The sequence below is a fragment of the Physeter macrocephalus genome, chromosome 12, assembly GCF_002837175.3.
Source record: "Physeter macrocephalus isolate SW-GA chromosome 12, ASM283717v5, whole genome shotgun sequence".
Lineage (NCBI taxonomy): Eukaryota > Metazoa > Chordata > Mammalia > Artiodactyla > Physeteridae > Physeter > Physeter macrocephalus.
In genome coordinates, this window is record NC_041225.1 from 51,528,389 (window position 1) to 51,537,492 (window position 9,104).

A 9,104-nucleotide genomic window follows, 5' to 3' on the forward strand; every position below is an offset into this window, starting at 1 on the left:
CGGGGCACGAACCCGTGTCCCCTGCATCGGCAGGCGAACTCTCAACCACTGCGCCACCAGGGAAGCCCCGGTACTGTGTATTTTAATAAACATTACCTGAACTGTATCCTCAGGAATGGTTAACTTCTAATGGATATAATTAAGAGTCAGACAGAAGGTCACTCTTAGAGATTAGGGACAGGAAAATGCCAATAGTGGTTTAATTTTTTTTTTTTTTTTTTTTTTTGGTTACAAATGTCCTGGGTCAGCATTTTAAGATTTTTGTGTTAAGTGTTAATACAAAGAATAAATTATCTTCCTTCTCCCATTGCTACCATCTTATCTCCACATTGAAATTAGTTTCCTTGATGAAAGAAAGTTTACCTTATAATTTCCTCTGTGGGATATCTAACACAGTATTACTTCATAGTGTTCAATACAAATTCATGATTTGAAATTTGAAAAAAGAAAGAATTAGCTGCAAATAGAATTGTGAATAAGCAAAAGCTCTAATAAGACAAATAAGCCATGCATTTAGTAGACAGAAGCACAAATTGAAAGGGTGGTTTATGGTGTTTTCTATGGACATTTTAAAGTTGCATGAATCACTATAATTAGCAATCATTAGAAATGTTTTACATTGTATAGCCAAAATATCTTTATTTTTAATATGTATTTAGGGTTAACTATAGGACTGGTTATCTGTTTTCTCTTGGAAGCTATATTCATGCATTCATCTAGGTAAAAATTGATAATGCCAAGATAGCATCATTTTGCTTCATTCATATTCCCTAGTGATGGTCATACCATCTTTCCTCAGCTGAATAACAAAAACCAGTTTCTTTGTTCCGTCTTGAAAGGTGATATGAAATGAACTCAGCCTGCCTTTGTTTGTCTATATCCTGTGCCGAATTAGTCTTAGTGAATAATATAAAGTCAGGACAGGCTCTCTTTTCTAGCTTTTGGTGGTGCTGACATACACAGAAACACAGTGCTTTATATTTTACAGGTTTAAGAGAATACTATGTAGAGTACAGCCTCACAAAAATAAGGTTATACAAGTATGCAGTAAATTAAACTGTGCTGACATGGATGTGATAAGATATAGGTAGGCAACATCAAACTGTTAGGCTTACTGTTGTAGTTTATTTTTGAACTGATGCAAAATGTAAAGTACCCAATTTTCATGTCATTGGATTCTATTCTATTCTAACTCGGCCGCCCCCCACCCCCAACCCTGTTTCATCAGGTCCTTAGGTATGTTCCAGTTTAACCCTGCCTGTGCTTACTATTTATGTTAGGTATATTATGTATAATTATAGGTACAAAGTTTGACCCACTTACACTTTGGGGCTGATAAGAGAAAATCCGTGATGTAAATAAAACTCTTTGGGGCAAGTTTTCATTAAAAACAAGTCCCAAAGCTATAGCAGAGGAAAAGCTATTTGAATTTAGTTTTTCCTTTTCCTCGTCCTCTCTGCATTTACTTTTTCACTGCTGAGAAATAAGAAAGATCAAAAACAAGTGTGTTTGAATTGCTTTTTCCCCACCTGATATGGTAAAATCAAAAACCAAAATATCAAGGATCACAAAGGGATGAAAGGGCTTGGTACCTCCTAAGCCAAAGAGAATAGGAGGGGGCCTGGTGATGTCACTTAGGGTCAGGAAGGAAAGAGATGGTCTTTTAATATAATATGATCTAGGGGATCACTTCCACATTAGTGGAGTAAGAACCTTGAAAATCCACTCCTCTATAAAAAACAATGAGAACATTGACAAAAATTATCAAAATCAACATTTTCAAAACTCTGGAAATTAATCAAAGGCTTGCAATAATTTGAGGACCATTTATTCAAGAAAAATGTTTAAATGTTGGGAAGAACAGTGAGTTTTGTGGTGTTTTGATTTGCCGTATCCTATCCCCCTCTAACTGGCCTTGATTTAGTAGTTACCGTAGTAACTAGTAAAATATAGTAGTAAAATATAGTAGTAAAATATAGTAGCCCCCTCCTAGTAGTTACTGGGAGGGACAGAACAGGTTTCAAGATTCTTAAAAAACCCCATTCCCAGATAATTGTCATCATATGGCTTGTCTGTCAGTTCCCTGGAAACCTCCTTGGCAGGGCTTCTCTTTATATGACCTAACTGGTTCAATGCTAACAGCCTTTTCCTCTGAAACATTTGTTGAATATAATCAACGGCAATTATTTAGAATTGCAGCTGCCTGATGTGGTGATGATATTTGGGCCACACAGGAACCTGGTCAAAAACTTAAAAGGAAAAGCTGGGTAATGAGATGTTCATAGGGGTCTTTAAAAAGCTCTGACATATTCCTGGGAATCTAGAAGGCCACACACATGCAAAGCTGTGTGCATGTCTAGGAATAACCTGAGAAGGCTCTTATGTCTCACTTCTGGTTGACCTGAAGTTCTGCTCAAGCAGGAAGTGAAGACTAAGGTAGTAAACTACCTGCCTGGCATTGAAGGCATAACCCACACAGAACCCCTTAGCAAATGCTAGGAGACTTACTGGTTCTAGACATTTAAGAAAATCTCTATCCAATTATTAGCTGATCCAAAGCTAACTGAGCAGAGTGTCCACACATGACAACCAATACAGATTTTATAGAATTAGTCCAGGAAACCTGTTAAACAAATAGCAACAACAAAAAACCTTGGGGAGAAGATCTGATTTTCAGAGTTGCCATATTATTTAAAATATTTAGTTTTTGCCATAATATGTTATTTCAAGGCATGCGAAGAAAAGGAAAGTATGGCCCATGAACAGGGGGATAACAAATCAATAGTAACTGACTCTGAGGAAGCTCAGATATTATTAGAACACCATAAATTACTAGACAGACTTTAAATCAGTTGTTATAAATATGTTCAAAGCACTAAAGGAAACTTTGTCTACAGAATTAAAGAAAAGTATGGGAGTAATGTCTTGTCAAATAGAGAATATCAATGAAGAGGTAGAAATTTTAAAAAAGGAATAGAATATCTGGAGTTGAAAAGTACAATAATTGAAAAAAAAAACATCACTTGAGCTCAACAGCAGATTTGACCTGGCAGAAGAAAGAATCAGAAAATTTGGAAATAGGTCAACTGAGATTTTATAGTCTGACAAACAGAAAGAAAAAAAAAAAGAATAAATAGAGCTTCAGAGATATGCGGAGACCATGAAGTATCAATATATCAACAAATGCGTAATGGGAGTACCAGAAGGAGAGGAGAAGGAAAAAGGGACTGAAAGAATGTTTAAGGAAATAATGTCCAAAAATTTACCAAATTGATAAAAATTATTAATCTCCACATTCAAAAAGCTTAACAGGGTCCACGTGGAGTAAATTTAAGGAGATCCACATCTAGACACATCCTCATCAAACTGTTGCAAGACAGACACAAAGAGAGACTACTGAAAGTAGTGAGAGAAGCAGCTCATCACACAGAAGAGGTGTTCAATATGAATAACAGCTTATTCCTTAGAAGAAACCAGGGAGGCCAGGAGGCAGTGGTATGACATATTCAAAGTGGTGAAATAAATACTGAGAGAACTTGTTGCTAGCAAGCCTGTCATACCAAAAATACTAAGGGGATCCTTTAGATCAGCAGTCCCCAACCTTTTTGGCAGCAGGGACTGGTTTCGTGGAAGACAATTTTTCCATGGACTGGAGGTGGGTGGATGGTTTCGGGATGATTCAAGTGCATTACATTCATTGTGCTCTTTATTTCTATTATTATTACATTGTAATATATAATGAAATAATTATATAACTCACCATCCTGCAGAATCAGTGGGAGCCCTGAGCTTGGTTTCACTTGCCACTCACTGATAGGGTTTTGATATGACTCTGCAAGCTATTGATTTATTATGGTCTCTGTGCAGTCAATGATAAGCTTCTAATGATAATCTGTATTTGCAGCCACTCCCCAGCACTAGCATCACCGCCTCAGCTCCACCTCAGATCATTGGGAGTTAGATTCTCATAAGGAGTGTGCAACCTAGATCCCTCACACGTGCAGTTCACAGTAAGGTTCTCACTCCTATGAGAATCTAATGTCGCCACTGATCTGACAGGAGGTGGAGCTCAGGCAGTAATGCGAGTGATGGGGAGCGGCTGTAAATACAGATGAAGCTTCACTCGCTTGCCCACTGCTTACCTCCTACTCTGCGGCCCAGGGGTTGGGGACCTCTGCTTTAGGTTAAACAAAAGGACCCTGGAAACTAACTTGAATCCACATGAAGAAATAAAGGGCACTGGTAAGGGGAATGATAAAGATTAGAGATTTAGAAATAAAAGAGGTAGAGAATAGAAATGTAATAGAGAAATCAATGAAACGGAATTTTTAAAATAAAGATCAAGAAAATTGACAACCTTTAGCTAGACTGACCAAGAAAAAAAAAACAGACTCAAATTACTAAAGCCAGATATGAAAGAGGAGTCACTACTGACCTTAAGGAAATGAAATGATTATAAGGGAATACGTAAATGACTATATCCCAACAAATTAGATAACTTAGATGAAATGGACAAATTCTTAAAAAACACAAATTACTGAACTGACTCAAGAAGAGAAAGAAAATTGGAAAATACTTATAACAAGTAAAGTGATTAGACATTTAATTTAAAAACTTTCCACAAAGAAAAGTTCAGGCCCATGTGGCTTCACTGGTGAATTGTGCCACATGTTTAAAAGGAATGAATACCACTCCCTTACAAATTAAGATATAGAAGAAGAGCGAACACTTTCTGTGGTAGGCTAAAAAATAGTCCCCCGCCCCACCCGCCCGCCACAAGATATTCATGTCCTAATCCCTGGAACCTATAAATGTTACCTTTTAGGTAAAGTCTTTGCAGATATGACTAAGTTAGGAATCCTGACACCAAGGTAGAGATTATTCTAGATTATCTACGTCAGCCCAGTGCAGTCATAAATGTCTTCATAAAAGAGAGGAAGAGGGAGGGAGATTTTAAACAGAAGAGGAGAAGTCAGTGTGACGATAGAGGCAGAGATTAGAATGGTGCAGCCACAAGTCAAAGAATACTGGTAACTACTTGAAGCTGAAAGAGGTGGGGAACGGATTTTCCTTTAGAGTTCCCAGAGTGAGCATAGCCCTGTGATTTTAACTCAGCAAAACTGCTTTTGGACTTTTGACCTCCGAAAGTGTAGGAGAATAAGTTTTTGTTGTTTTAAGCCACCTGTGTTGTGATAATTTTTAACAGCAGCTATAGGAAACCAGTATACTTCCCAACTCATTTTATGAAGCTGGTATTATCCTGGTGCTAAAACTGGACAGAGGCACAGAAAAAAGAAAACAAAGACTGATCTCCCATGTGGATATAGATACATAAATCCTCAGCAAAATACTAGCAAATTGAATCCAGTAATATTAAAAAAAAAAATCATACAACATGACCAAGAGGGATTATCTCAGGAATGCAAGGTTGGTTTAATATTTGAAATCAATGAATTATAATATATTAATAGAATAAAGAACAAAACCCACTAATCAACTCTCTAGATGGAGAAAAACATTTTGACAAAAATCCAGTACACTTTAATGATAAAAACTCTCAGAAAAATAGGATTAAAGGGGAATTTCCTTAAAACAGATAAAAGATAACCATGAAGAACCCACAGCTAACATCATATGTAATGGCAAAATGCTGAACACGTTCCCTTTAAGGTCATAAGCAAGACAAGAATGTCTGCTCTTGCCATTTCCTTTTTTAAATATATTTTAAAAATATTTATTTATTTATTTATTATTTATTTTGGCTGTGCCAGGTCTTAGTTGCAGCATGTGGGATCTTTAGTTGCAGGCATGTGGACTTCTTAGTTGTGGTACGTGGACTCTTAGTTGCAGCATGCATGCAGGATCTATTTCCCCAACCAGGGATCGAACCCGGGCCCCCTGCATTGGGAGCATGAAGTCTTATCCACTGGACCACCAGGGAAGTCCCTGCTCTTGCCATTTCAATTTGACATTGGATTGGAAGTTCTAGGCAGGGTAATTAGGCAAGAAAAAGAAATAAAAGACATCTAGCCTTTTGGCCAGAACTGCTATCTTCCAGTAATTTGCCAACACGACCAACACAGAAGGAAAGAGGAGAGGCACCTGCTATATGTTCTCTAGGTCTTTTAGAAAATATGGAGTTGATCCTTTGGCCACATACATATTAATCTATAAGAAAGGTGACATTGTTAGACATCAGGGAATGGGCACTGTTTAAAAAGGAATGCCCCACAAATGTTATCATGGCAAAACTGGAAGAATCTATAACATGTGTCCCCAGCATGCTGTTGGCATTGTTGTAAACGAACAAGTTAAGGGCAAGATTCTTGCCAAGAGAATTAATGTACATATTGAGCATATTAAGCACTCTAAGAGCTGAGATGGCTTCCTGAAACATGTAAAGGAGAATGATCAGAAAAAGAAGGAAACCAAAGAGAAAGGTACTTGGGTTCAACTGAAGCACCAGCCTTCTCTACCTAGAGAAGCACACACTGCATGGCTTGTGGAGTCTTAGTTTGACGGCAGTGAAAGCACCGAGTCCTAACCACTGGACTGACAGAGAATTCCCTAGAGAAGCACACTTTGTAAGAACCAGTAGAAAGGGCCTGAGCTGCTGAAACCCAATGAATTCATGGCATGACTGGTCTAAAAAAATAAAGATCTCTGGACTGTAAAAATGTTTTTCTTAATTGAGTTAAAATGTGGTGTCCACACCCCCAAAGAAATATTTAAAGCACACTTTGTATCCTAAAAATGAATGAATGAATGAGCGAATGAATAAACAAATAAATGATACCCAGATTGGAAAGGAAGAAGTAAAACTACATCACACCATATACTAAATGTAACTCCAAATGGATCAAAGGCCTAAATGTAAGAGCTAAAACTATAAAATTCTTAGAAGAAATCATGAGTAAATCTTTGTGTCCTTGGATTAAGTAATGGTTTCTTAAGTATGACAGCAAAAGTACAAGTGACAAAAGAAAAAGATAACGCATTGAACTTCACCAACATTAAAAGCTTTTGTGCTTCAAAGGGCACCATCAAGAAATTAAAAAGATAACCCACAGAATGGGGGGAAATATTTGCAAATCCTATTTTGATACAGGGACTAGTATCCATAATATAAAATTATCTCCTATAACTTAAAATGACATGGCAAATAACCCCCCAAAAAATTAGTAAAGGATTTGAACAGATATTTTTCCAAAGAATATATACAAATATCCAATAAGAACATGAGAAGGTGCTCAATGTCATTAATCATTAGGGAAATGCAAATCGAAACTACAGTGAGATACCACTTCTCACTCACTAGAATGCCTATAATAATAATAATTTAAAAAGGAAAATAATAAGTGTTGGCAAAGATGTGAAGAAATTGAAACCCTCATACATTGTTAGTGGGATTGTAAAATGGTACAGCTATTCTGGAAAACTGTTTGGCAATTCCTCAAAATGTTAAACTTAGAGTTAACTTATGATGCAGCAATCTACTCCTAGGTATATACCTAAGAGAATTGAAGACATATTTCCACATAAAAACCAGTACACTAATGTTCACAGCAGCGTTATTCATAATAGCTGAAAAAGTGGAAACAGCTCAAATATCCATAAATTGATGAGTGGATAACCAAAATGTGGTATATCTGTACAATGGAATATTATTTCACAATAATAAAGAATAAAGTGTTGATACATGGTACATCATGGAAGAACCTTGAAAACATTATGCTAAGTGAAAGAAGCCAGTCACAACTGGGGACACATTATATGATTCCATTTACATGAAATGTTCAGAATAGGCAAATCCATTGAGACCAAAAGTAGATAGGTAGTTGCCAGGGGCTGAGATAGGGTGGGATGAGGAGAGTCTGCTAATGGGTGCAAAAAATTTTATGGTGATGAAAATGTTCTGAAATTAGACAGTGGTGATGGTTGCCCAACTCTGTGAATGTACTACCAACTTCTGAATTATGTACTTTAAAAGGGTGATCATATTACATACATTATGTATGTAAGATGATCTAAATATTATACTAGGAGGATGATAGCTAACTTTGATACAGACCTATGAGGGATATGGGCAAGAGTTTAATTCTTACAGTATTAGCATAGAAACAAGCTATCAATAACCCCGAAATTATTCAGAGGTGATCAAAGAATACTAAAGAGAAGAGGAAAAAAAGCAAGATGCCACTTCAAGGTTTCTTGTTCCCTCACCCAGGACTCAGCTTTCCCTTCTACCCAGTATCACAAACTTGTGCAAATGGGCCTGTGTAATACAATATTTATAAGGTGAATATTCAACCTGTTGCTTCTCACATACCCTAACCCTATACTTTCCATATTATTCTTTACCGTTTTTTTTTTTTTTTGGAGTATAATTGCTTTACAATGGTGTGTTAGTTTCTGCTTTATAACAAAGTGAATCAGCTATACATATACATATATCCCCATATCTCCTTCCTTTTGCATCTCCCTTCCGCCCTCCCTATCCCACCCCTCTAGGTGGTCACAAAGCATTGAGCTGATCTACCTGTGCTATGTGGCTGCTTCCCATTAGCTGTCTGTTTTACATTTGGTAGTGTGTATAAGTCCATGCCACTCTCTCTCTCTTCGTCCCAGCTTACCCTTCCCCCTCCCCATGTCCTCACGTCCGTTCTTAGTCTGCGTCTTTATTCCTGTCCTGCCCCTAGGGTCTTCATAACCATTCTTTTTTTTTGTTTTTAGATTCCATATATATATGTTAGCATATGGTCTTTACCATTCTTTACACACATGTAGTCAATCTCAAGACTCATGAAAGAAACTTCTCCCTTTTTATTCTGAATTCTTGTGCACTAGCAAATATTTTAGAAGTTTAAACAATATGTCAACATATTTTATAGTTATTTTAACTGAGAAACATAACTAGATTTAAACAAACAGGACAGTTTCCTTTTCTAAATTCTCATTTATATCAATCAGGGTTTAGTGAGAAAAATAGAAGTTACCCTAGATGTCTTCAAGATTTTCAAGGAGAAAATAATTTTTTTCAGGGAATTAAGTACTTACAAAATTGTAGGAAAGGCCGGTATTACTGAATCACCTTGCTGTACACC